This window comes from Phoca vitulina, unplaced genomic scaffold (genome assembly GCF_004348235.1).
Source record: "Phoca vitulina isolate PV1807 unplaced genomic scaffold, GSC_HSeal_1.0 scaffold1, whole genome shotgun sequence".
In the NCBI taxonomy this organism is placed as follows: Eukaryota; Metazoa; Chordata; class Mammalia; order Carnivora; family Phocidae; genus Phoca; species Phoca vitulina.
Window position 1 is genome coordinate 39846776 of NW_022589704.1, and position 27887 is coordinate 39874662.

General features: G+C 36.8%; 1 pseudogene; it reads left to right on the plus strand.

Moving 5' to 3' along the window:
- Positions 1-23646: 23646 nt before the first annotated feature.
- LOC116640399 lies at positions 23647-26098 on the plus strand (annotated as a pseudogene).
- Positions 26099-27887: the final 1789 nt, after the last annotated feature.

The following is a 27887-nucleotide window of genomic DNA, read 5'->3' on the forward strand; positions in this document are numbered from 1 at the left end:
TGGGGAAAGAACTTACTAAAAACCTGGCCACTGAAACTTTGCTGAGACTGTTGGAAAGCTGTCACAGAGGTCCTGCCAAAACTCACAGGATTTATCCCATTACCATGCCTATAAAACTCAGTGGGAAGCCATCAAGGGTACCAGCAGAACTCACTGAGGAGCCACTTTCAAGGTCATTATAGACACTTGCTGGGAAGTGAACATTACAGGATATTGCACGTACCCCTGGATACCATGTGTCACAGGAGCAAGCAAGAGAGAGCTCACTGGAACTAGGAAGAGAAGACTTTCATCCTGCAGTGTCCCTGTTGCACCCACTACTAATTAAGCTTATGAGCTTACCATTCTGCCAACTGATGAAGACAAAATGTTTACAGGATCCAGCTCCAGTTTAACAAACCAGGGCAAAGATGGATGAATGCATTATTTGAGAGGTAATAGATTAATTACTGCCAATTCATTAAATAAAGAACCTCAAACAGCTGAGGTCCTGGGTGAAGGCAGAGAAAACATGGAATGGGCAATAGAAGAGAAGTTAGAGGTATCAACTATGGTGCACAACCACCTACTGAATTGAAGGCTGCTGTAACTATAACTATAACTGTAACTATATATATATATATAGTTTTGTCTTGGTGTATGTATGTTTGTGTATGTATATATGCATGTATGTATATATGTATATTTATGCATATTTGTTTTTCTTTTTCCACTTTCCTCTTAAAATATTCTGTTGAAGGTTACCAATACAGTTCAGTCTTAAGGTGTCAGGAAATACTGTGGCAGAAACTCTTAAAACATCCTTTCCACCCAAATGATTTGTAATCTATCCCTCTATAGCAACTGGTTCAGGAAGATACTTAGAAGCCAATTTTGTTATATGAATAAATAATTCTTCTTAGAATCTTCTGGAAAAAGTGTCTTTCCTCCTAATCCAGCTACAAGAAGAAATGGTAGTTGTATCATATATGAAGACTGGAATTGCCAGTTATGTTGCTACCAGTCTGAGAAAGAAGTCAACAACTATGACAGCACAGCAAAGAGACACATCCATGAGAAAGATGGGCATGCGACATGGAAGAGTGCAGGAAAACCCTCTCCAGAGGGCAATGTGGAATCTACCTAAGTAATTATCTCAACTGACCTGTCTCCCAGGAGAGCAACTCATGCAATTAGATGCTGCTGACTATGCAGAATTTAGTGATGCCTCGTTCCTTTACCTCTTCTCTGCATTCTGAAGTTTGAGGGCGTGAGAATCCCCTCAGTGAGTTTCCTTTTCATGAAGATGATTGTGTACAACGTGGTTGTCCACCTACAATTCCCTTCCTCATCTATACTTTGTATTAGTTACTTTTTTTTTTGAGAGGGGGAGAGGTAGGGGGGGAGAGAGAATCTTAAGCAGGCTCCACGCCCAGCTACGAGTACGAGGCGGGGCTCCATCTCAAGACCCTGAGATCATGACCTGAGCCGAAATCAAGCCAACTGAGCCACCCAGAAGCTCCTGTATTAGTTACTTTTTAAAACATGGCAAAGCTTTAAGGTTATAAGAATATTAGAACTGAAGAGAATGATTTAGAGATATTTTACTCTGAATATACCCAGAATGAAATAGCAAATCCTGTCCACAAGTTGTAGCAAAGGAAGCCACTGCCTGTGCTGCTTTTTTTTTTTTTAATTCAAATTTTTATTTAAATTCTATGTCCTGCTTTTAAAGTAGTATTCATTATTAAATTTATTTTTTGAATTCCATTTCTTTCTTAAATGACTTAAAAGTTGATTTTGGTATCCATAAAGACAGCATCACATAATGGTGCAGACAGCAGACTGTGGACCTAGATTGCCCAAATATGAATCCTGGATCTCCCACTTGTTAGATGTGTGACTGCACAGATTACGCACATTCTCTGCTTCTTGGTTTTCTCATCTGTAAATTCAGATATAATCACACCTGCATCACAGGGTTGAGCAATAAATTGAGATCATTTCTTGGCATGTAGAGTTAGCCATTACTATTATTTTGTGATTTTGTTGTTTTATTTAAAAGCAGCAGATTTCTTGAATTTCACTGGACTCATAAAGAAGCATACTGTCCTTTTTTTTCCCCATGAAGCAATTATTGGAATATTTTGTTTCCTTAACTAATTTTGTACTATCACATAAAACTTTCTCGTTATAATTACTAATTTTTTAATGGAGTTACTGCTGGGAATGGCCAGCAATCCCTGTACCGACGGATGAAAGGTGACTCCAAACTTTGCTGTGAAAGAGAGGAGAAGTCAGGGGGGGTCAGCACTCAGAGCTGAAGACCCTTTGCTCTTCTTGGCTTCCACTTTTATTGGTCCTTCAGGATATTCTTATCACTGTTTCTCAAGCACATGATGTGTGACAAGGGGTCTTACTGAAACTGAGAGGATTTACAGGAAAGATAAAATATGCTAATCTGCATGTTCTACTAAACATAGCCTAAGGGACAATGCACACATCTCTTAGATCACAGGGTGGCTGTTTGGGCTAAGAAAGCTTCTGGAAGGTAACTCCCCGTGGCATTCCTACGGCAGAGTGGTCACGCGGGCCTCGGCATTCCAAAGGCCTACGCCCTTCTCTGAAAACCTCCCTCGCCCTCAGGGGCCTCTGTGTTACATTTTAGCAAGCCAGGTATTATGACTGATTTCATGCTCTGCATTAACCCCAACAAGTTACCTTAATTCAGGCTAGTTATTAAAGAAAATGTGGGGTCAAAGTGTGGTTCAGGGAAGCAAACTTCCTTGTTGTCATTGTTTTTTCATACAATGTTGCGGAAAACATTGTTATGATATCCAGTGTGCTTTCTGGGCTAGAGTCCTGTCTTGGCTCACAAATCTGTTACCTCCTCTTAAATATGATCAGGTCTGCCGAATTCACAGTAAAGCCCAATGTGTGGCAGACTATTTCTGTGGTTGTTTATTAGTTATTCTTTTCATCTCTCCACTGTTGCCTTCCATTTTTCCTGACTGGTTGCTGACAAACAGCGTATTTACAATGATTTTTATTCAGTTTATCTGCTGATCTTCAGTATGAGGAAGGGTTCAGATTGTGTGTCTCTCATTTACTGATACATCTTTAAAAATAAAGGAATGCTAATTTTCCCTCTTTTGGAGATATTTGTGTGTTGTGGGTCAATGCAACAGGTTTAAATCTATGTATGCGTGTATGTATGTATGTAGGTAGCTGGCTAGCCATCCTCTCTGGAATCAGTCCATATATCACTCTATGTGGTGACTAAAATTTGTGGTTTGAATTGTGATGGCCTCTTATTCTTCTGTTCCTTCTTTCGTCTCCCTTCCTTCTTCCTATTGGGGAAGGTCATCAGAAAGACATGACCACCTGTTGACCTGTGAACTGGGCCCAGCACTCAGAGCCCCTCACCTCCTCCCCACCATCCTTGGAATGTGGTTTCCACTGACTTCTTCCTCCCAGAGATCGCTCCAAGGACATAGCCTTGAGATAAGGCTGTGGTGTTGAGAACGCCCGTACACTGTGTACGTGACTGAACCCAGTTAAAGCCTCTACACACACTTTTAAGATTGGTGGGCAGATGTCAGGATCTACTTGTCTTGCTGCTGCGCATGGCAAGCGTCATATGTAAGTTCCATTCGTTTATTAGAACTGCCACCTGCCAACCTGGAATGGCCTGCCTCTTTCTCTGGTCCCTCTCAGCCCTCTGTTTGGGGGGTTCAGATTACACCAAGGAAGCCCTGAGGAGGTTATGAACGAATACCTCCTTTCTTGGTGTCTTTATGTCTGCTTCTCTTTTTCTATCTTTTCCTCTTTTTACAGTGGAGGGTGTTATGGGTTGAATTGTGTCCACACCCCTCCAAAAATTATATATTGAAGCACTAACCCTGAGCACCTCGGAATGTGACCTTATTTGGAAATAGGGCTGTTACAGATGCAGTTAAGATGAGGTCATAGATGGGTTGGGTTGTGTTGGGGACCTAAATCTAATATGACCATTGCTATTCTAAAAAGAATGACACATGTGGATAGAGACACAGGGAACAGACCATGTGAAGACAGTGAATTGAAGTGATGATTCATAATCCAGGAAGTGCTAAAGATTGCTGGGAAACCACCAGAAGCAAGGAAGGATTTCCCTGTAGATTTTGGAGGATGTGTGGTCCTGCTGCTCCTTGATTTCAAACTTCTAGCCTCCAGAATTGTGAGACAAATTTCTGTTGTGTTAGCCACCTAGTTTGTGGAACTTTGTTATGGTAGCCCTGGGAAACTAATATAGAGGGAGAGGAAGAATGTTTTCTCTGTTCCTTCTAACTATTGGTTCCCAGGTTCTTAAAACTTAAACATTTTAGTGTGTTTTTTATGATAGTATCAATATTTTTACTTATTTTGTAATTAGTGCCTGTATGAGAAATGTGCCTTTTTAGGTAGGAGATAATTATAAACAATTTTGAAATCATGCATCTTTTAAACTAGCATCATTTATACTGATAAATGTTTTTATTCCGAAGTTTTCTCTGTCGTGCCTTCAAATTCACAATAGGAATATAAAAAATTAACAATGTAAAGTTTTAGCCTAATACTCTGAAATATGTGAAGCTGCATAAAGACATCAAATTTTGCAAAACTGTTGGTAACTGCCAATATTTTTCACCTTTATTGAAGTTGGGGGAACGACATAATTAGCACTTCATGCTTTAAGAATTAAGCTGGGTCCTCAGTTGACATTGTGCCAGGAAGTTGATAAACACAGCAACTTTAGAAATTAATTTTCATAAAAACCTGAGTGTGTGTACAAATTTTGAGCAGGCTGGTGTTAGCATTAATCTATCAGTACAGCTGTGCAACATTGTTTCAATTCAACTCCAAACTCTGACGTCAGCACTTATTTTTGAAGTTGTTTCAAAAAGGTTTTCAAATTAAACAGACGTGATATGAAATCAACTTATTCTAACAATTCTAACATCTTAGCATATGAGCATAACATCTACTGAAATCTTGAAATCTCAACTACCTCTTACCAGTTTATAGCTTTAAAGTGTAAGAATTCAGCATTATTCATCATTACTTACATATTCATAATTCCTTACAGTCAAATTTTCTTTTTTGCTAGTATTAATGTGATAAAAAAATATATATATTTAATTTCTGCTCCTTTTGTTTTCTGCTTAAAAAGGATGCTCAGACAGCAATGCCCACGAGAAGCAAAAAAAAAAAAAAAAAGAGTTCTGAATAGTGCTGGGTCTTTTACTTAAAACTCAAAGTATTTATGAAGATGTGTCCAGTAACTTTTACTATGATGTTCCTTCTCTTGTTATTCTTTTTCTCACTGTTGATGGAGATGTGTCACATTACAAACCTATCATTGATCTGTGGACCCATTTAAAAGTCTTAAAAATCTTGGACCATGCTTTAGAGGGCCCCTAACTGAAGATCCTTTATTATGATAGGTTGACCAAATCTAGATTTACTGACCCTGAATATGGACAATTCGTTTTCAATCTGATGTTTGCCAAAATACTTTTTTTTTTAAGGCCCCTTGTATTTTATCTGGCGCACACATGCTGGTTTTTCTTGAACCAATCCATTTATTTGGTTCATAATCCACATCATATAAAAATACCTGGTTTAAATTATTTATTACTTAATTTCATTTCTATTAATATTATACATCAAGTAAGTCCTTTTTTCATATTTTCACATACATCAGGAAAAATTTATTGACTCTGCTATTTGATAAATTCTGTTACTTCTTTCCCCTCCTTTGACCCACTACTGAGGGGAAACATCTAATTTTTAGTTATTTTCCTTCAAGTTCTTATCAGCTGGATTAAATTAATTAAAATATTTCTATTTTTCTATCCCTTACATTTTGTATTGAATTTTTTTTTTTTTTTCCAAAGACAAGCAAGTATGGATCTACATATGATGTCCTCCAGTTGGATAACATTTGGTAATCCCCCATACAGTTGTCAGCATTCTGAGATAGAAGTAAATTGCAACTCTCCAACTAGGCAATGAAACATATGATCATCTACAACTCAAATTTTCAAAGTTCAGACTTGCTGTAGTGTACTATTTCCCTAAGCTGTGACTTTCAAAATTTATATTTATCCTCTAGGACCAATCTGGCAGTATGAGTTTAGAACATAGTACAATGATTAGTTTCAGTGAGAAGTCTGAGACCAATTGGTACAATATACAAGGACTTCAGATTTTTACTTCTTATTCAGTAATAACCCTCAAGAAATGACCTTAAGTTAAATAGGTGCAGGAACAGAGTGAATAAAGCAAATGAAATAGTATAGAATAATAAAATGGAAAAGTATATGACAGATTTAGGAAATAATGGGCATTTAACTATATCTTATATTTAAAATGCTCAGAAGGGATTGATGTGATATAAAACTGGTTAACCATGTTGGGACCAGGTTACAGTGGTCTAGTAGTGGGGTGAACAAACTATAACCCTAGGATAAATCTGGCACACTGCTTCTTTTTGTAAATAAAATTGTATTTTAACATAGCCACACTCAGACTTTTATGTATCGTCTATGACTGCTTTCATGTTACAGCAGCAGAGTTGAGTAGTTGTGACATTAGGCTATATGGCTTGCGATACCTACAATGTTTACTACCTGTCCCTTATAGAAAAACTTTGCCAACCCCTCATCTAACTATGTCATATTAAATTGTTAGAATTATTTTTGTTAGTTTTATTTCCTTCTTTTAATCTAGTAAGGGACATCATTATTTTAAAGGGAAGGCAGGGGAGGATTTATACAACTGTATTATGATTTTGACAGAAAATTGTGATGTTAATGAAGAAAAAATCTGAAGCAGTGGAGAGAGAAGTGAGAGGAAAACACCAAGGAAAGTAATGCAGACACCCAGTAGATTGATGAAGTGGGTAGGCTGTAACTCAGAGGTCAGAGATTAATAGATTGACAGTTTTTGTTTTTTTTTTTCTTTTACTAAAGGAGATGGAATGCATTATAGCAACTTACACATATTTTAGTGATAAATATCATTTATAACATTAAGAAGATAAGAGAAAATAAAAATAATACACGCTGTAATTAAAATGATTTGAGGAGGCTTGAAGCATTGTTTTGGAATATAAAGATTGGTTGCTTAATTCCCACTTTAAGGAGATAAATAGGTAGATAGATCTAAATACAGAAAATGTTGAGCTGCTAAATGGGAGTAACTATCATTGGAAGAATGCATGCATAAATATAGCTACAAAAGTTAAGCATTAACTTTACAGATATAAAACATGTGTAGCACACAATTTTAAAAATATTAAAATATATAATGCTCTTTAATGTTTTAAATTACATACAGCCAATTTGTTCTTATAGAATGCTTTGCTTGATTTTTTTCCAGACTTTTAAATTTGTAGCCCGACTGTGCTTGTAACTGATGAATGAGTGTAGTTCTAACATACATGTTAGCTGATATTTTTCTTTACACTAATGAATAAGAAGAAAGTGAGATGATGAAGAGGCATGTCAGAAGTTTTCTTGTTTGTTAATGACATAAGACACTTCTTGGCTGAGTCTACCAGTAATTCTTGAAACCTAGAAGGACATTTCCTCAATTTTTGGTATAATTCATAATGTAACAATTATAGACATGACACACGCTATTAAGTTTAACCTGAAATATTAACATTCCTCCATCATATCTTTAAGTCTAGACAATCAATAAAATAATAAATTATGCCAATTTACAGTCTGTTAATTTCCATGAAAAAATACTCCATCATGGCTGATTTTCAGCACCAACATGATGCCAGTGAATATAGGTTGGAAGAGATGTGCCATAGCATACCATTATATGGCATTTCCACCATCAGGATATAAAAGATATAATAGTCAAGACCATAGATAACAGCAAATGTAATAAAATAATTAGGAGATGATTTTTAAGTATCCATTACTTTTGCTTTTAATATAATTTAATTATAAATTTATATAATTAAATTTGTAACAATGACTATTTTTTTAATTTAAATTTTTTTTCATTTCTTTAAATTTAAATTCAGTTAATTAACATATAATGCATTATTGGTTTCAGAGGTAGAGGTCAGTGATTCATCAGTCTTATATAATTCCCAGTGCTCATTACATCACATGCCCTCTTTAATTTCTATCACCCAGTTACCCCATTCCACCCCCCCCACTTACCTCCCCTCCAGCAACCTTCAGTATGTTTCCTATGATTAAGAGGCTCTTATGGTTTGTCTCCCTCTCTGGTTTCGTCTTGTTTTATTTTTCCCTCTCTTCCCCTATGATCCTCTCTTTTTTTTTCTGAAATTCCACATATGAGGGAGATCATATGATAATTGTCTTTCCCTGATTGACTTATTTCGCTTAGCATAATACCTTCTAGTTCTATCCATGTCATTGCAAATGGCAAGATTTCATGGTTTTTTTTTGATGACTGAGTAGTATTCCATTGTATATATATACCACATCTTCTTTATCCATTCAGATGGACACCAGGCTCTTTCCATAGTTTGGCTATTGTGAACATTGCTGCTATAAACATTGGGGTGCAGGTGCTCCTTTGGATCACTACATTTGTATCTTTGGGGCTAAAAACCCAGTACTGCAATTGCTGGGTCGTAGGGTAGCTCTATTTTCAACTTTTTGAGGAAACTCTATACTGTTTTCCAGAGTGGCTTCACCAGCTTGCATTCCCACCAACAGTGTAAGAGGGTTTCCCTTTCTCCGCATCCTCACCAATATCTGTCGTTTCCTGACTTGTTAATTTTAGCCATTCTGACTGGTGTGAGGTGGTATCTCATTGTGGTTTTGATTTGTATTTCCCTGATGCCGAGAGATGTTGAACACTTTTTCATGTGTCTGTTGGCCATGTGGATGTCTTCTTTGGAAAAATGTCTGTGCATGTCTTCTGCCCATTTCTTGATTAGATTATTTGTTCTTTGGGTGTTGAATTTGATAAGTTCTTTGTAGATTTTGGATACTAGTCCTTTATCTCTGATATGTCATTTGCAAATGTCTTCTCCCATTCTGTCAGTTGTCTTTTGGTTTTATTGACTGTTTCCTTTGCTGTGCAAAAACTTTTTATCTTGATGAAGTCCCAATAGTTCATTTTATTTATTTATTTATTTTTTGATGTAGTGTTCCATGATTCATTGTTTGCGTATAACACCCAGTGCTCCATTCAATATGTGCCCTCTTTAATACCCATCACCAGGCTAACCCATCCCTCCACCCCTTTCCCCCTAGAACCCTCAGTTTGTTTCTCAGAGTCCATAGTCTCTCATGGTTCATCTCCCCATCCAATTTACCCCCTTCATTTTTCCCTTCCTACTATCTTCTTTCTTTTTTTTTTTTAACATATAATGTTCATTTTTGCCTTTGTTTCTCTTGCCTTTGGTGTTGTGTCTAGGAAGAAGTTGCTGTGGCCAAGCTCAAAGAGGTTGCTGCCTGTGCTCTCCTCTAGGATTTTTATTTAAAGATTTTATTTATTTATTTGTCAAACAGAGAGAAAGAGAGGGAGAGCACAAGCAGGGGGAGCAGCAAGCAGAGGGAGAAGCAGGCTCCCCGCTGAGCAAGGAGCCCAATGTGGGACTGATCCCAGGACGCTGGGATCATAACCTGAGCTGAAGGCAGATGCCTAACCAACTGAGCCACCCAGGCATCCCTCTCCTCTAGGATTTTGATGGATTCCTGTCTCACATTTAGGTCTTTCATCCATTTTGAGTCTATTTTTGTGTGTGGTGTAAGGAAATGGTCCAGTTTCATTCTTCTGCATGTGGCTGTCCAATTTTCCCAACACCATTTGTTGAAGAGACTGTCTTTTTTTCCATTGGATATTCTTTACTGCTTTGTCGAAGATTAGTTGACCATAGAGTTGAGGGTCCATTTCTGGGTTCTTTTTTGTTCCATTGATCTATGTGTCTGTTTTTGTGCCAATATCATACTGTCTTAATGATTACAGCTTTGTGATAGAGCTTGAAGTCCAGAATTGTGATACCACCAGCTTTGGTTTTCTGTTTCAACAATCCTTTGGCTATTTGGGGTCTTTTCTGGTTCCATACAAATTTTAAGATTACTTGTTCCAGCTCTGTGAAAAAAGTTGATGGTATTTTGATAAGGATTGCCCTGAATGTGTAGATTGCTCTAGGTAGCATAGACATTTTAACAATAATTGTTCTTCCAATCCATGAGCATGGAACATTTTTCCATTTTTTTGTGTCTTCTTCAATTTCTTTCATGAGTTTTCTGTAATTTTCTGACTACAGACCCTTTGCCTCTTTGGTTAGGTTTATTCCTAGGTATCTTATGGCTTTGTGTGTAATTGTAAATGGTATCGACTCCTTAATTTCTCTTTCTTCTGTTTCATTGTTAGTGTATAGAAATACAACTGATTTCTGTGCATTGATTTTATATCCTGCCACTTTGCTGAATTCTTGCATGAGTTCTAGCAATTTTGGGGTGGAGTCTTTTGGGTTTCCCACATAGAGTATCATGTCATCTGCAAAGAGTGAGAGTTTGACTTCTTCTTTGCCAGTTCGGATGCCTTTTATTTCTTTTTGTTGTCTGATTGCTGAGACTAGGAATTCTAGTACTACGTTGAACAGCAGTGGTGATAATGGACATCCCTGCCGCGTTCCTGACCTTAGGGGAAAAGCTCTCAGTTTTTCCCCCATTGAGAATGATATTCGCTGTGGGCTTTTCATAGATGGCTTTTATGATATTGAGGCATGTTCCCTCTTTCCCTACACTGTGAAGAGTTTTAATCAAGAAAGGATGCTGTATTTTGTCAAATGCTTTTTCTGTATCTATTGAGAGGCTCATATGGTTCTTGTCCTTTCTTTTATTAATGTAGTGTATCACACTGATTGATTTGTGGATGTTGAACCACCTTGCAGCCCAGGAATAAATCCCACTTGGTCATGGTGAATAATCCTTTTAAGGTACTGTTGGATCCTATTGGCTAGGATTTTGGTGAGAATTTTTGCATCCATGTTCATCAGGGATATTGGTCTGTAATTCTCCTTTTTGGTGGGGTCTTTGTCTGGTTTTGGGATCACAATGACTGTGTATATAAAAACTCTCACAAAATTCCTGAAAATTGCAAAATCAGCTCCCATAAGGCAGGGCAAGGGAGCTTTGGCACTATATACTGGAAAGTCATAGATATAGTTTTAAACACTTTTATCTCAGCTATTTGTGCTAAATTCTTATTTAATGTATCATAATTTTTTAAATGCTTCAAGTTGTTGCTGAGAATTCAGAGTCCTAGACTGGGTCTAATTTAAGTAGGTCTGAACCACTGGGCAAGTCATTTAATCTCTATCTTTCTTTTATGAAAATAATTTGCTGTATTAGAAGGTTGTTCTTGTCTTTACCTCCCTTTCTTTTTCTGGTTGCCACCTTTCATTTGTCTGGTTCTACCTAAATATAAGTAGATATAAAATAATGCATTTTCAAGGAATTTGATGTGGTTATTATGTTATTTGATGAATGTTTTTGGATGAAAATATATATCACATTTAACACAATCCTGGTTATGGATTTAAAGTTAGTTCTGCTAATGTTTCATATTAGTGATTTAAAAGACTATAAATCCACATTTCATTTCTTTCTTAACCCAGTGGGATATGGGTAGATATGATCTCCAAATTGGTGCAAATCTTAGCTTTTTCTTATGTTCAATAAAATTTGTGGGGCAAGTCAGCCTTTCTACTTTCTTATTGGATAGAATCAAGGAAGTATAAAATTCACAATTCACTGAACTAAAAAATAAAATGAATTTTCCCCATGTGATTGTTTTTTCAGCAAAATGAGCATTAGACTTATGAGAAGAAAGATAAAATATAAAATACTCAAAATGTCTTTTCATTTGTATTTTGTATGCATTAAAGAAATGGTCTTCTACTTTTGTATTAAGCTAGGATGAAAGTTTTTGAGACTTCTATTATCTCCCTCCCTTCCCAAAGGAGTACATTAATATTAATGTATGGTTCATTAGTATTTTTGTGTCATGAATTCTGGTGCTTCTTGACAACATTAAAAAAAATCACTACTGTATTTTTTTGTTTAGATAATTACTTTGTAGACATAAAAAGTTAATTTATTTCAGCTGTAAATGGTAACAGATGTAGTGAATATATGACAACTTTCTCTACAATACTGAGTTGTTTTTTTTATGCTTTGAGGAATTGTAAAATTTTCTGGTTGAATCTGTCTAACTCCACAAATTAATGTCATGATTTAAGTGAATTTGGCATAGCACTCATTATATAAAGCAGGGATAGAAATGGAAGCTGTCTTTAAATTTTAATGACACTTAAATTATCATTTGTTTATTGGCTCATTTTGTTTCTTTCCTTTTTGTTGTCTGGTTTTGCTTGATTTTCTTGCTTCTACAGAGATGCTGAATACACAAATTATTATACAAGAAACTATTCTTAGTATGCCCTTCTCATTAGACAAAAATTTAGTGATTTAAAAGGAGCAGAAAATTTTCTTTTGACATTTGAATTTTATTTAAGGAGAATTTTCTAACATGATGGCATGAAATTTGCCTAAGGAGTGAGAAAAATTTTGTTTTAAAAATATCAAAGGTATATATTTAAAAGGGGTCCCTTTGTAGATATTGTTGGTTATGATTAATCTCATTAAGATAAATATTTCTGTGAAATGTTATCACTTGTGTTTAAAAATACTTGTTAAAACTGGTAATATATTTTGTTGTTTGGTCAATTATAAATTATATAATTTAAATATATAATGATAATCCCTTCTAAAAGAAAATTTTAACATCCTGAGACTTAGGGTCTCAGGTAATAAAATAACATTTATAATTAAAACCCAAGTAAATATTTTATTATAGATCTCTTTTATGTGATGACAAAGACTATATTACCATAAAATATATTAAGGTGATAGTCTGTGAACAAATTAGAATAAAAATATATTTTCAAGAACAACAAAGCCAAAAATAAAATTTCTGTAAGTTCAAGATTTTGCTCATGAAATTTAAAAATCAGTAATAATGATATTATTATTATTTATTAGAATAAAATGATGATATAGCAGTTTTGTAACTGAAATGGAAGTGACATACATCATATTAGTTTTAGATATACAACATAATGATACAATATATGTATATATTGTGATCACCACAATAAGTCTAGTTAACATATCACCACACATAGTTACAAATTATTTTTTTCTTGATGAGAAATTTTAAAATCTAGTCTCTTTGCAACTTTCAAATATACTATTATTAAATATAGCCACCATACTATAGAATGTATCCCCAGGACTTACTTATTTTATAAATGGAAGTTTGTACCTTTTGACTCCCTTTGCCCATTTCACCCCCCCCCAACCTCCTGCCTCTGGAGACCACCATTCTGTTCTATCTATGAGTTCTCTTTTGTTTTGTGTTTAGATTTTACATATAAGTGAGATTATACAGTATTTGTCCTTCTCTGTTTGACTTATTTCAGTTAGCCTAATGTCTCTTAGATCCATTTATTTTGTTGCAAATGGCAGGATTTCCTTCTTTTTGGATGGATAATATTCCATTTTATATATATATATATATATAAAACTTTCTTTATCCATTTGTCCATCAATGGACACTTAAGTTATTTCCATGCCTTAGCTATTGTAAATAATAGTTTTGTTTTTAAATAACAATATTTACAGAATGAAATTACATATCTCTTGAAATGAAAGTTTCTGTGAAAACATTTTAAAAATTAAAAATAGAGTAGTGATCATTTATTATTTAAAAATTATTTCAGGGTGTATGTGAGTAACAATTTAAAGACTTCTGGTTTAGCCCATGGAATTTTGGGGGGATTATGTATTCACTGAGTTAAAAAGAGTTAGCAACCAGGCCTGAAATCCATTCTCTCTTTTTATCAGGAGTAGGGATAGGTATCAGTTACAATACCTAAGAGAATGAAACTGTATAGTAATTTGAACAAAGAAATTTTAATACAAAGAAAATACTAACTAGTAATAGAGACTAACTACCAATGGTAAGGAAAATCCTAAAGAATAAAAGAAAAAGTAGATATAGGGAATAGCAACTACATGCAGAACTGAGATAGAGCAGCCAAGGAAGGGTGACTTACACACACACAATCCCCTTCCCCAACATTCTTCATCCAGATCTTGTAGTGAAGGTGCAGCGTCCATGGCATATTGTATGTTAGAAAAGTTTGCTGACATGTTATGAGCTAGGCCGGCAACCAAGGAACTGCACTCTCAGTTCCTGGCACAATTCACTTGGAAGTCCCCCCTCAGGTACCTGTGAGACTCACCTGAGCAACATCCATGCAGGACACTTGAGAGTCAAGGGTAACTGATGCAACCATGAAGCTCATTCTTGCTGCTATGTCATGAATAAGGAAGTCCATTTTATCTTACTCAGGAATCTGCTTTCTTCCAGAATCTATGAAACCATAGCAAGCTAGCACTTTAGCTTATAAGCAAGGTAAAATTCCAGACCTTTCACAGTTCTTAAGAATAGCACTCAGCCAATAATGAACAGACTGGTAGAAAGCACTATTCAAAGCTGAATTAGCAACAAACTATAAGAGAAATGGTTTATAATAAAATCAATTTGAGATAGGGAGCAATGCAGATATTATAAAATCAGTGGTGATCCTAGCAGCTTTTAACTATGAAAAAGCTTAAGGATGATACATTGCTTCTAGTTCTCCAAAGAATCTACAATGAATTCTATGATATGAGTGAAATATGTGTAGGTTATTTTCAAAGAGGCACTGTATTGGTTTTGTGTTCTTGTATAACAATTATCACACACTTGATGACTTAAAACAGTATATATTTTCTATCTCACAGTTACCATGGGTCATGCATGAGTGAGTCCAGCCAAAGCTTATCTGGGTCCCTTGCTTAGTTATTACTGGGCTGCAGTTAAGGTTTAAGCTGTAAGACATCTACCAAACTCATTCAGGTTGTTGGCAGAATCCAGTTCCTTGAGGTTGTATGCTCGAATTCTCTACTTTCTTGTTGACTGGGCATTGCTCTGTAGCAGCTTCCCCAGTTCCTTACCACGTGGCCTCTTGTGCTCTCACAACATCAGTCACTCTTACCTCAAAGCCAACAGGAGAACCTCTGTCTTCAGGAAGCGCCCACCTCCTCTTTTAAGAATTTTCACCAGATTAAGACAGGTCTACACAGGATAATCTTGATTTGATTAATACAAAAATCAACTGATTTGGGACATTAATTACATCTTCAAAATTCCCTCATCTTTGTCCTATATGTTAACCTAATTACAAGAGAGACCATCCATCATATTCATACACCTACACTCAAGAAGAGGTAATTCTACAGAAAATGTACACCAGATGCAGAATCTTGAGACCATCTTAGAATTCTGTCTCTTTAGGTTACATTTAAAAATAGGGTGCCTGGGTGGCTCAGTCGGTTAAGCAACTGCCTTCAGCTCAGGTCGTGATCCCGGACTTCTGGGATCAAGTCCCGCATCAGGCTCCCTGCTCGGCGGGGAGTCTGCTTCTCCCTCTAACCCTACCCCCTCTTGTGCTCTCTCTCTCACTCTCTCTGTCTCTCAAATAAATAAATAAAATAAAATCTTTAAAAAAATAATTATAATTGTAGTCCTTCCATAGAATGGATATCACAGGATAATATTTTAGGTGATAAAAAAGCCTTATTGAAGTTTTAAGGACCAATATAATAGAAAGACAACTAAATTGAGAATGAAAACAATTCAGATTCTGCTGTTATAAATTTGCTCTCTTCAACAAATTTTCTATTTTTCTTATTTCTTAATTCATTATTTATATAACACCCACTTCTGAAAAGTATTTTAGGTGGTGCACATACAATAGATCCAGGAAAGCAATATGAAGAAGAAAAAAAGCAACCAGACAAAGAAAACATGTGAACACATTTGAGGATAGTCATACCAGAAAATATAAACTGTGCAGTGACTTCCATTCACCCTCAATGGATTTGCTAGTGAGGCACATGAGGAAAGATCTGGAATGATTAGAGCTGGGCTTTTGCACTGCAGGACTGAATTTTTCAACAGGGGGCCAGCAATACTAAACACAAATCTGAGGAAAAAAGGTTAATTTAGTTTGGCATTTGTTCTAATTTAGAAGCAAGAAAGGCTGCAAGATTTTGTGGAAACTGTTGATACTGAGTCAGGCAATGGAAATTAATGTGGCAAATGATCTATATGGTCTTGAACAGAACATTATCTTACCAAGTTATAGTATGGAAAGCAAGTTCTATTCCCACAGGCAGATGTAGGTGGCAAAAATAAGCAAAAGTAGGGTGCCTGAGTGGCTCAGATGGTTAAGCATCTGCCTTCGGCTCAGGTCGTGATCCCAGGGTCCTGGGATCGAGTCCCACATCAGGCTCCCTGCTCGGAAGGGGGCCTGCTTCTTCCTCTCCCTCTGCTGCTCCCCCTGCTTGTGCTCTTTTGCTCTCTCTGTCAAATGAATAAATAAAATCTTAAAAAAAAAATAGGCAAAAGTAAGAGTTTCTGTCTCAAAAGAGTATAAAAAAGTGTAATCACAAAGTGATTTATGAGATGGAAAATCACTAGGAAGATAGGCAAAGAGGGGTGGAGCTTGATGAGCACACAGTATCTTACAATAATTCAAGGCATGCCTGATTCTGGACTTAGAGCCTTAAGACCAATAACAAAACAAGTTCATGGATACTTTGAGGGTGTAAAAGCACTGCTTTGGGTCTTTTGCAGAGAATTGCATATATTACAAAAAGGAATTGTTTATTTACTTGCAATAAAGCATCTGACAGCTTTAATATTACAAGTGGTCCAAAGTCCATAGACATAATACTAATCAGAGAATACCTGGTGGGAGATGAATATAAAAATAAATTGTAATTTTGCTCAAAGTGATTCAGAATGGAATTAGTTAACAATCACTTGATAAGACTATCTTGTGACTCTCAGAATCATGTTGTTGGGCAATGTCTGTGTGTATGTAAGGATTGAATTCTACTACAATGGTAGAAAATTAAATACTATAAAATATGAATTATTAAGAAAATGAGTTCCTATATGTGTCTATGGGCTAATTAGAATTGAGAAAACTCAGGTTACATTAAAATATCTTTTGAAAATTTCATTGATAGTTTTGCTAATTGTATCCATCATCTATCTATCATCTATCTATCTGTCTATCATCTATCTATCATCTATCAATCTATCATCATCTATCATCTATCTAGATATTTTCAGCTGCAAATAACAATTCCTAATGAAAAGAGGCTTATTAAAGAAATGGGTTTACTTTTCCTATTTGGTAAAGTTTGGAGATTAGCATTTCCTGACATGCGAAATTGGTTCAGTAGTTCTTTATCAATAGTATTGCTATAGACCAGATGATTGTATCCCCTCAAAATGTGTATGTTGAAACTTTTTTCCCAATGTGATGATATTTGGAGGTGGGGCCTCTGGGCAGTGATGAGGAATTAGTGCTCTTATAAAAGGGAGCCCAGGGGCTGCCTGGGTGGCTCAGTGGGTAAAGCCTCTGACTTTTGATTTTGGCTCAGGTCATGATCTCAGGGTTATGAGATCAAGCCCTGTGTCAGGCTATGTGCTGGGTGTGGAGCCTGCTTAAGATTCTCTCTCTCCTTCTTCCTCTGTCTCTCTCTACCCTCCCTCTCTTAAAAAAAATAAATTAAAATAAAATTAAAATTAAAATAAAGGGACCCCAGAAGCCCCTTTACCCTTTCTGCTGTGTGAGGACACAATGAGAAGACCATCTATGAACCAGGGAACAGACTCTCACCAGACACCAAATCTGCCAGTGCCTTGATCTTTGAATTCCCAGCCTCCAGAACCGCAAGAAATTTTCTGTTGTTTTTAAGTCACTCAGTCTAAGGTATTTCTGTTATAACAGCTCAAATAGACTAACACAGATACAGTTGATATCTTACGGATTTTCTTGCCTTTCTCATCGTGTTTACAAGTTTCTCCAAACATTGTGTCCACACCTTGCATCCAAATGTACAAAATGGCATGAATTCAAGAAAAAGACCTTGAAAGTCTGTCTCTCATCAAAGAGAAAAAAAAAAAAAAATCTTTCTCCAAAGAACCACATCTCTTTTCAGCAAACTGTTCTAAAATCTAAAATTAACCAGGCAGCCTCATGCGGAACTCTAGGCTGGGGACCAGTCCACACTTTCTGGAATAAAGTAATCTCAGCTCAATACTTGAAGAACTCCAATGTTTTGAGACAAAGATGGGGAAGTAATTGAGGGAGAGTAGTCACACTGTCTGTCACATAAAAATAAGTGTCTGTCTCATAAAACATTTGAAGAAAATTTTTAAGAAATCAGGGTATGAAAATAGTGTGTCAGTTAGTGTTTCGTGAAGCCCTGGGAGGTACTGTACGGTTCGCTGTGTCAGACGTGCCCTGATCTGTTTCTTTCTCACTAAAGCAAAACCAGAATCCCAACTTCTTTTATCCCCTCAGAAAAATGTCTATAGTTCCTTGGAAATATCTGTAGCCTCAAAGGTGTATCTATTTCCAGATGGTCGAGAAATAGACAGTCATTTCCTGGGACCCACTGATTGTTCTGGGCAAATTCCTAGAGACTCTCTTCCAGAGTGTTCACTGGCTGGGTGTTTGTGTGACACCATTTCTGACATATCAGGGCCATCACAGTATGAATTTTACAGAATGCCCTGTGGGGAGCTGACCATCCACCCAGAGATTTTTCCACTTCATTAGTGGCTCTGTCAAACATTAGCCTCCAGACAGAGTTCATCTTGATTCTGGAGACTTCAGCTGTAATTTCGGCAGAGCCCAAAAGCTGGCATTTGTCTTTGAGTCTCAGGCAATAGCTCAGATTTGAGACCTGGCCAGATGGTTCCTCAGTTTACTTTCCCAACCACACCTCTTAATTCTCTGAAATATATTCCACCATAGGAGTCTTCAGTTCTCTAATATCCAAAAGAGATGCAGTCTGTACCCATCTGGGTCATAACGCCCCTTGCACTTTTGCCCAGTCCTTAGAGTTCACAGAATAGCCCTTTCACATAGTGCTCCTCTGTGGGGTTCCCCTGAGATGCCAGATTTCATGAAGACTTGATGTTGGCATGGTCACTCCTCTCTCTGTTCCTCTCCTGGCTTTGTTGTCCCAAAGGAACAAGGCGAGCCGATGTCGCTGATTTGTCTAATATATGGTCTTATTTGTTGAAGGGCGCCATGTAGCTCACAACTCAGGTATTTCCTTGTGTCCCCTGAGGCAATTCTTAGTGTCAAATCACTAGAGACTGTTTTGTTTTATTTTGTTTTTTTCCTGTTACATATTGCAAAAAATGGGCACTCTCATTCTCACTGTTGGGAGTGTTCTTGCTCCCCAAAGTGTTGTACTTCACTTCAGGAGCACATCCTTTTTTTGCAAGACAGTGATGACTTTGCAGTTGCTATTCATCAATGTCATGGCTTTGATATTGTTCTGGTTATCTTGCCAGTGTTTCTTGACTGAGGCCAAAGTTTTTCTGAGCACCAGGTGGTTATACCTGACTGCCTTTTGCTTATTTCATTCACAATGGTAGCAAAATTGTACATACAGATTCCTAAAAAATCTCTATGTTGTTGTTGTTTTTCTTTTCTTTGAGATTTTCATCCTGGGGAGGCCCCAGGACAACCTCTATTTCAGAATTCTTCAGTGATACAATTCTGTTTTTGAATCGCTGAACCAGAGTCAAAGCAAACAATTAAAAGTCAGGTGCCCTCCACTCCACCAGACTCACTCTCCATCCACTTTTCTTCTATAGTTAAACTATCAACATGAGAACTGGGAATATTTCCATGTGAACACATGGACTCTGAACTTCTTTAAGTACTATCAAAATCTATGTCATTGAATCCATTGCAGATGATTCAGACCTTACAACCTTTTCTACTGGGTCTTGTTCAATAGTTTTACTGACATGGAAGATTTTTTCCCTCTTAGCTATGACAGGGATACAAAAGCTATCAGGTTGAGCCGGGCCTATCCAAGTCATGTTGTCAGACAGGCCCAGAGCATAAGGTACTTTGTGATCATAGATGATCTTAATGTAGAGCCCTAGGGAATTTAATACAATGTTCTGTCTCCTCCGAGCCATAGATTAACCAAAACTCAAATACTTCTTCTCTCAAGTGTTAGCTCAATATGCTCTGAAAATACCCACAGCTTTTGGTATGTGTGACTTCAGTTATGGTCTTTGGAACTTACTTCATCACCTATCATTATATTAGTTAGCTTTAAACTTTTCAAATAAACTTACTTATGAGGTAATTTTCAATTTATAGAACACTTAGAAAGATAGCACAAAAAGTTCTTGTATACCCTTCACTGCCTTCCCCTAATGTTAACATTTTTTATAACCATAGTATATTTGTCAAAATTAATAAATTAACACTCATATGATACTGTTAACTAAACTACAAACTCTATTCCAATTCCACCAGTTTTTCTACTCATGTCAGTCTTCTGTTCTCGAGTCCAGTCCAGGCTACCACATTGAATGTAGTCATGTCTCCTTTGTCCTCCTCTAATCTGTGACAGTTTCTCAGACTTTCCTTGTTTTTGAAGACCTTCCAGCTTTGGCAAGGACTGATCACGTATTTTTAAGAATGTCCTTGGAGTGCCTGGATGGCTCAGTCAGTTAAGCATCTACCTTTGGCTCAGGTCATGATCTCAGGGTCCTGGGATTGAGCCTGACATTGAGCTCCCCACTCAGTGGGGAGTCTGCTTCTCCCTCTCCCTCTGCCCCTCCTCCCTACTCGTGTGTGCCTTTGCTCTCTCTCTCTCTCTCTCTTTTTCTCTCTGTCTTCTAAATAAGTAAATAAAATCTTTAAAAAAATAATGTCCTTAAATTTGGGTTTGTCTGATGTTTTATCATGATTAGACTGAGGTTATGAGTTTTCTAAAGAATACCACAGAGATGAACTGCCCTCTCTCATTATAACATATCATGTGGGATAGGATATCAACATGATCTGTCACTGATGGTATTAATTTTAATAATTTAAGTTGTTGTCTGCCACTTTGTTAATTGTAAAGTTACTTTCTTTTGCATTTTCCATACAGTTTTTTAGAAAGAAGTCACTAAGTCCACCTCATACTCAAGAGAAGAGGATTAAGCTCCACTTTCCAAAGGGGGGTTATCTATTTTCTTGTCTTGTCTTGCCTTTTTTTTTCTTTTGTTTATCTATCCGTCTGTCTGTCTATCGTCTACCTATCTATCTATCATCTACCATTTGTCATTTGGAATTCTTTTTCCCTGTTTATATCTTGCCGTCAGACACCCTAATGCTAGTATGAAAATATAGTGATGTTACCATCTTTCCTTTTTCTTCAGTTTGTATTATAAAGATTGGCACAAACGGTATCAGTATTCATCTATATCACACAGCACAATTCAGATACTAATTTTATGGTTGGAATGAGGATACATTCCTGGTTATTTACCATTTGTGATTAGTCTATAGTGCAGATGCATCCTGTTCTCTCCACCATCTTTGATGGGATATCAAAAGTGTCAGTGCTGGTCCATTAGGCTTTATCAGCTTGGCAATAAAGATAGTGCTCCTAATTATCCTGGTCTTGATACCCCTGAGTGATGCTGAAACTCAACACCATACAGAGTACCCCCCAAGTAATTATGGAAAGCTCATGGCTTACCTTACATGTTGTCACAAATGAGTCTTCAGTCAGCTGGTTGCTACACTCTTCTGCAGAGTATTCCTGCAACTATCAGTGTTTTATTTTCTTACTTTCAGAATCCACTGAATGATAATATATCAACTTGGAACCAACTATCTCATATCCAACTCTGTTGATAACTATGGTGTACTACCAACTCACCAAGAGTCTGCTGACTTCTTTTGGATGAATTCTGGCTTCTTGTATTTTCATTTGATATGGGAAAGTTTCACCTCCCCTTTGCAGTATTTTGATAGGAAAAAAATCCAAAGCAAAAAAGGCTATGTTCTAATATTTTAGAGACTTTTCATTTCCTTTTCTTTCTAGTTTTATATTAATTAATTATCTAAAATCAATTAGTATTTGGTTAATCTTATTTTCATATGATTGGGTAGTGAGAAAGAAAGAGTAACAGGCAAGGAAAAGAGGCCAGTGACCTTGTACTCTTCTCAGTATTTTCCTTTACATCTGGTGGCTAAAACTTCAATTTCATACTTATAAATTATTTTTGTCTCATCTTCTGTGAACATTCTTAGTCATGTCTCTTGTCCACTTTTTTTTTTTCTATGACTGATTGGTAAGACTATCTAATATTTTATTATTGTATCAAGTATATGCTTTACAATATCTTCTCCTTGTTTATGTTTTTTTACTTATTTATTTACTTATGTAGAATTTTATATGGACAGAAGTTCTTATATGTAGATGACACTTTTAATACTTTTCTTTATATATTATGTTTTTATTTAAGAATTATTTGCTTTGGGGCGCCTGGGTGGCTCAGTCGTTGGGCGTCTGCCTTCGGCTCGGGTCATGATCCCGGGGTCCTGGGATCGAGCCCCGCGTCGGGCTCCCTGCTCGGCAGGAAGCCTGCTTCTCCCTCTCCCACTCCCCCTGCTTGTGTTCCTGCTCTCGCTGTCTGTCTCTCTGTCAAATAAATAAATAAAATCTTTAAAAAAAAAAAAAAGAAAGAATTATTTGCTTTGAAAAATGGCCCATACTATTTGTACTGCAACTCCTAGCTTCCTTTCCTACTGAGACTATACAAAGTAAAAAGGCAAATCACAGAGGGGGTAAAATATATGTGAAATGGATATAACAGGCAAATACTTTTTAGCCAGCATATATAAAGCATACTAATCAATTAGTAATAAAAAGACAAATAGAGATATGGGTAAAGAACCTAATGTGTGACTTCATAACAAAAAAAATCGAAATGACTAATAAAGATGAAAATGTGCTTAATCCTGTTAGGAATCAGGTAAATGCAATTAAAACCACAGTGAGATACAATGACCCATCCAGCAGGCTTGAAAAAATTATAAAATCTGAGCAAATGTTGGGGAAATGTGGAGCAACTGGAACTCTTATATAATGCAATATATAATTGAAACAACTGCATTGGGAAGAGATTGGACAGTATCTAATAGAGCAAAAGAGAAACAACCTATGACTCAACAGTCCCATGCTTAGGTATATATTCCACAGGAATGGAAGTTTATGTGTATCCAAAAACATGCACAGGGTTGGGGTGCCTGGGTGGCTCAGTTGGTTAAACATCTGACTCTTGATTGCAGCTCAGGTCATGATCTCAGGGTTGTGGGATTGATCCCCTGTGTGTTGGGCTTTGTGCTGGCCATGGGGCCTGCTTAAGATTCTCTCTCTCCCTTTCCCTCTGCCCCCACCCGCAGCTCACTCACGCTCATGCACACACCTCCGCTCACTCTCTCTTTCAAAAAAAAAAAAAAAATGCACAGGGTTGATGAAAGTATTGTTTGTAACACTTAAAAGCTGTAAATAAGGGCCTTGCCGAGCAGGCCGGCCAGCGGGGCTCCCCTCCCCGGCCCCGACGGGCGGGCGGGCTGCCCTGAGGAGGCGGGGAGGGGAGGGCTGGGCCGCCGGCGGGTGGGTGACAATGCTGAACTTCTGCGCTGCCCCCAACCACAAGAGGAAGAGCACGCAGTCGGACCTGGCCTTTTTCAGGTTCCTGCGGGATCCCGCCAGATGCCAGAATTGGGTGGAGAATTGTAGGAGAGCGGACTTAGAAGATAAAACACCTGATCAACTAAATAAACATTATCGATTATGTGCCAAACACTTTGAGACCTCTATGATCTGTAGAACTATACATTTTGCAGAGGCATCAGAAAACTAAAGAATGATTGGGTTATTTTATTTCTCAAAATTAATTGAAGCAGATACTTGTGAAGTCATTGGGAGAGTCCTTATAGGACAGTTCTTCGAGATAATGCAATACCAACAATATTTGATCTTACCAGTCATTTGAACAATCCACATAGTAGACACAGAAAACGAATAAAAGAATTGAGTGAAGATGAAATCAGGACACTGAAACAGAAAAAAATTGATGAAACTTCTGAACAGGAACCAAAACATAAAGAAATAAACAACAGCAACGCTCAGAATCCCAGTGCAGAAGAAGGGGGTGAAGAACAGGATGAAGACATTTTACTTTTAACCCTTGAAGAGAAAGAAAACAAAGAATACTTAAAATCTTTATTTGAAATTTTGATTCTTATGGGAAAACAAAACATACCTCTGGATGGGCATGAAACTGATGAAATCCCAGAGGGTCTGTTTACTCCGGATAACTTCCAAGCACTGCTGGAGTGCCGGATAAATTCTGGCGAAGAGGTTCTGAGAAAGCGCTTTGAGACAACAGCAGTTAACACATTGTTCTGCTCGAAAACACAGCAGAAACAGATGCTAGACATCTGTGAGAGCTGCATTCGGGAGGAGACCCTCAGGGAAGTGAGAGACTCCCACTTCTTTTCCATCATCACTGATGACGTAGTGGACATAGCAGGGGAAGAACACTTGCCTGTGTTGGTGAGGTTTGTTGATGAATCTCATAACCTGAGAGAGGAATTTGTGGGCTTCTTGCCTTATGAAGCTGATGCAGAAATTTTGGCTGTAAAATTTCACACTACGATAACTGAGAAGTGGGGGTTAAACATGGAGTATTGTCGTGGCCAGGCTTACATTGTATCCAGTGGATTTTCTTCCAAAATGAAAGTCGTTGCTTTTAGACTTTTAGAGAAATATCCCCAAGCTATCTACACACTTTGCTCTTCCTGTGCCTTAAATATGTGGTTGGCAAAATCAGTGCCTGTTGTGTTAGGAACAATTGAGGAAGTTTGTTCTTTCGTCCATTGATCTCCACAATTGCTTTTGGAGCTTGACAATGTAATTTCTGTCCTCTTTCAGAACAATGAGGTAAAGGGTAAAGAACTGAAGGAAATCTGCCATTCTCAGTGGACAGGCAGGCATGATGCTTTTGAAATTTTAGTGGACCTCCTACAAGCACTTGCTTTATGTTTAGATGGTATAAATAGTGATATAAATATTAGATGGAATAACTATATAGCTGGTCGAGCTTTTGTACTCTGTAGTGCAGTAACAGATTTTGATTTCATCGTTACCATTGTTGTTCTTAAAAATGTTCTATCTTTTACAAGAGCCCTTGGGAAAAACCTTCAAGGGCAAACCACTGATGTCTTCTTTGCAGCCAGTAGCTTGACTGCAGTGCTGCATTCACTAAATGAAGTGATGGAAAATATTGAAGTTTATCATGAATTTTGGTTCGAAGAAGCCACAAATTTGGCAACTAAGCTTGATATTCAGATGAAACTCCCTAGAAAATTCCGCAGAGCCCAGCAAGGTAACCTGGAATCTCAGCTCACTTCTGAGAGTTACTATAAAGAAACTCTAAATGTTCCAACAGTGGAACACATTATTCAGGAACTGAAAGATAGATTCTCAGAACAGCACCTCAAAGCTCTTAAATGCTTATCTCTTGTACCCTCTGTCATGGGACAGCTCAAATTTAATACATCGGAGGAGCACCATGCTGACATGTACAGAAGTGACTTGCCCAATCCCGACACACTCTCAGCTGAGCTGCATTGCTGGAGAATCAAGTGGAAACACAGAGGGAAAGATATAGAGCTTCCATCCACCATTTGTGAAGCCCTGCATCTACCAGACATCAAGTTTTTTCCTAATGTTTATGCATTGCTGAAAGTCCTATGTATTCTTCCTGTGATGAAGGTTGAGAATGAACGCTATGAAAATGGGTGAAAGCGTCTCAAAGCATACCTGAGGAACACTTTGACAGACCAAAGTTCAAGTAACTTGGCTTTGCTTAACATAAATTTTGATATAAAACATGATCTGGATTTAATGGTGGACACATACATCAAACTCTATACAACTAAGTCAGAGCTTCCTACAGATAACTCAGAAACCATTGAAAATACCTAAAAGACTTTTAAAGTAGGCTTTCTCTTATGTTTGATATTTGGAAAAATCTGTAAGAAATTTGAAAACATCTTACAGAAAAGCTGTCAGGTCAGCTGTAGGCCACTTAATCACTGAATATCTTGACCTGTTGACCTCTCATTGAGTACATTAGCCATTGATAATCTGCCTATTTAAATGGCCCCTGTTTAAACTCTCATGCTTTGGAGACATACCTGTTCCAAAAGATAGCATTGAAAGTGCCACATTACACTTCTGTGGGATCTCTGCTAATGGCACTTGGGAATTGTTTTAGTTAAGTCATTTTAGATAAAACATTTATTGTCACTGGATCCAATTGTCTGGTATTGAGTTACCAGTTCTTAGAAGATAAAGATTTTGAAGAGGTATGGGAGGAAGGAGTACATTTTATAAAATGTTACAATGAAGCTCAAAGTGACCTTTGAATAGTAGGAGTGTTAGTATGTTAAAAATCTGTAATGGACAGTTAAGGGAGTTACCAGACAGAGAGAGAGAGAGAGAGAGAAACACGTGAGCTTGCCAGGCAAGGATTGCAGTAGAGATTTTGTCTTTATCAAATAAACTTAAAGGAACAAGTTACAGTTAAAGTTTGAATGGGAGAGCCTGCCATTGTTGTTCCACATTGGATTGTTGCTGTTTACATTCCTTTGTTGAGCCTCCATCTTCATAAGCTCTTTAGCAAGTGTATGTAGAACACCTACGTCTTCATAAGCTTTTTAGCAGGTATATGTTGAACACCTCTGTTCATGGTCAAGACAGGATCAGAGGCCTGGATACTGACAACTGATTTGTCTGTTTTCCTCTGTCTTTTTCCATGACTATATCTACTGCCTCATCTTGATTTATAAGCAAAACCTGGAAAACCTACAAAAATAAGTGTTTTGTGGTTTATCTAGGAATAATACAGAAAATAGTGCTGTTATTTTTGGTGAAGAAAATCATGTATAGTTTATTTCAACCTAAATAAAATGCGAATTTTATTTAAAAAAAAAAAAGCTGTAAATAAGCCAAATGTCCATTAACTGTTATCAACAAATCATGAGGTATTGATATTATGAACTATACAGTAGTGAAAATAAAAGAATTGCATAAATAAGCAAAAACCTGGAAAAATGTTAAGGATATACTATTGAGAGAAAGACACAATAGAATGTATGCAGCTTGATTACATTTAAACAAAATCCAAACTTTGTGTAGATCCTAGTACACATGAAAAAAGGAAAACCTCACAGGGTAAATGTTACGGTGTAAGGTCAGTTACTGCTGCTCAGAGGATAAAGGAGGTTATGCTCAGGAAGAGTCATGTGAAGCCTTCTGAAATACTTTTTTTTTAACCTATTTGAAAAATACAGGGGAATCCACTTCACAATGATTTATATTTTATGCAATTTTCTCTGTTTGTCGTATTTCACAATAAAAATGCTTTTAGAAAGCATTTTATAAAATACTGTGGTTAGATGCAACCAACTCCATGTCTAAATAATATAAATATGGATATACATATATTACTTGACATTTCTACATTGTGCTATTATAGCTTATTTTCATATTTTTGTTTATCTTCATTTTAAGAAATATCTAGGTATATCTATTCAGGTTTTAGTTGTGCATGTTAAACATTTACACTACAGATTCAAAAGGAATGGGATGGAATAGTTTGTAATTCTTCATTATGTTAAGTTACTGGATATAAAACATGTTTTGTTTTTCATTGTGTTCTGCTGACATGGAGTTCTTAGAATATGTAAAATTCTAGAAAAAAAAGGAGTACTTTTAAGCTGCCGAATCTGGTGTGTTAAAATCATTTATCTCCAAAATTCATTGAATAGATTTGGCCCTATTAAAATATTCTTA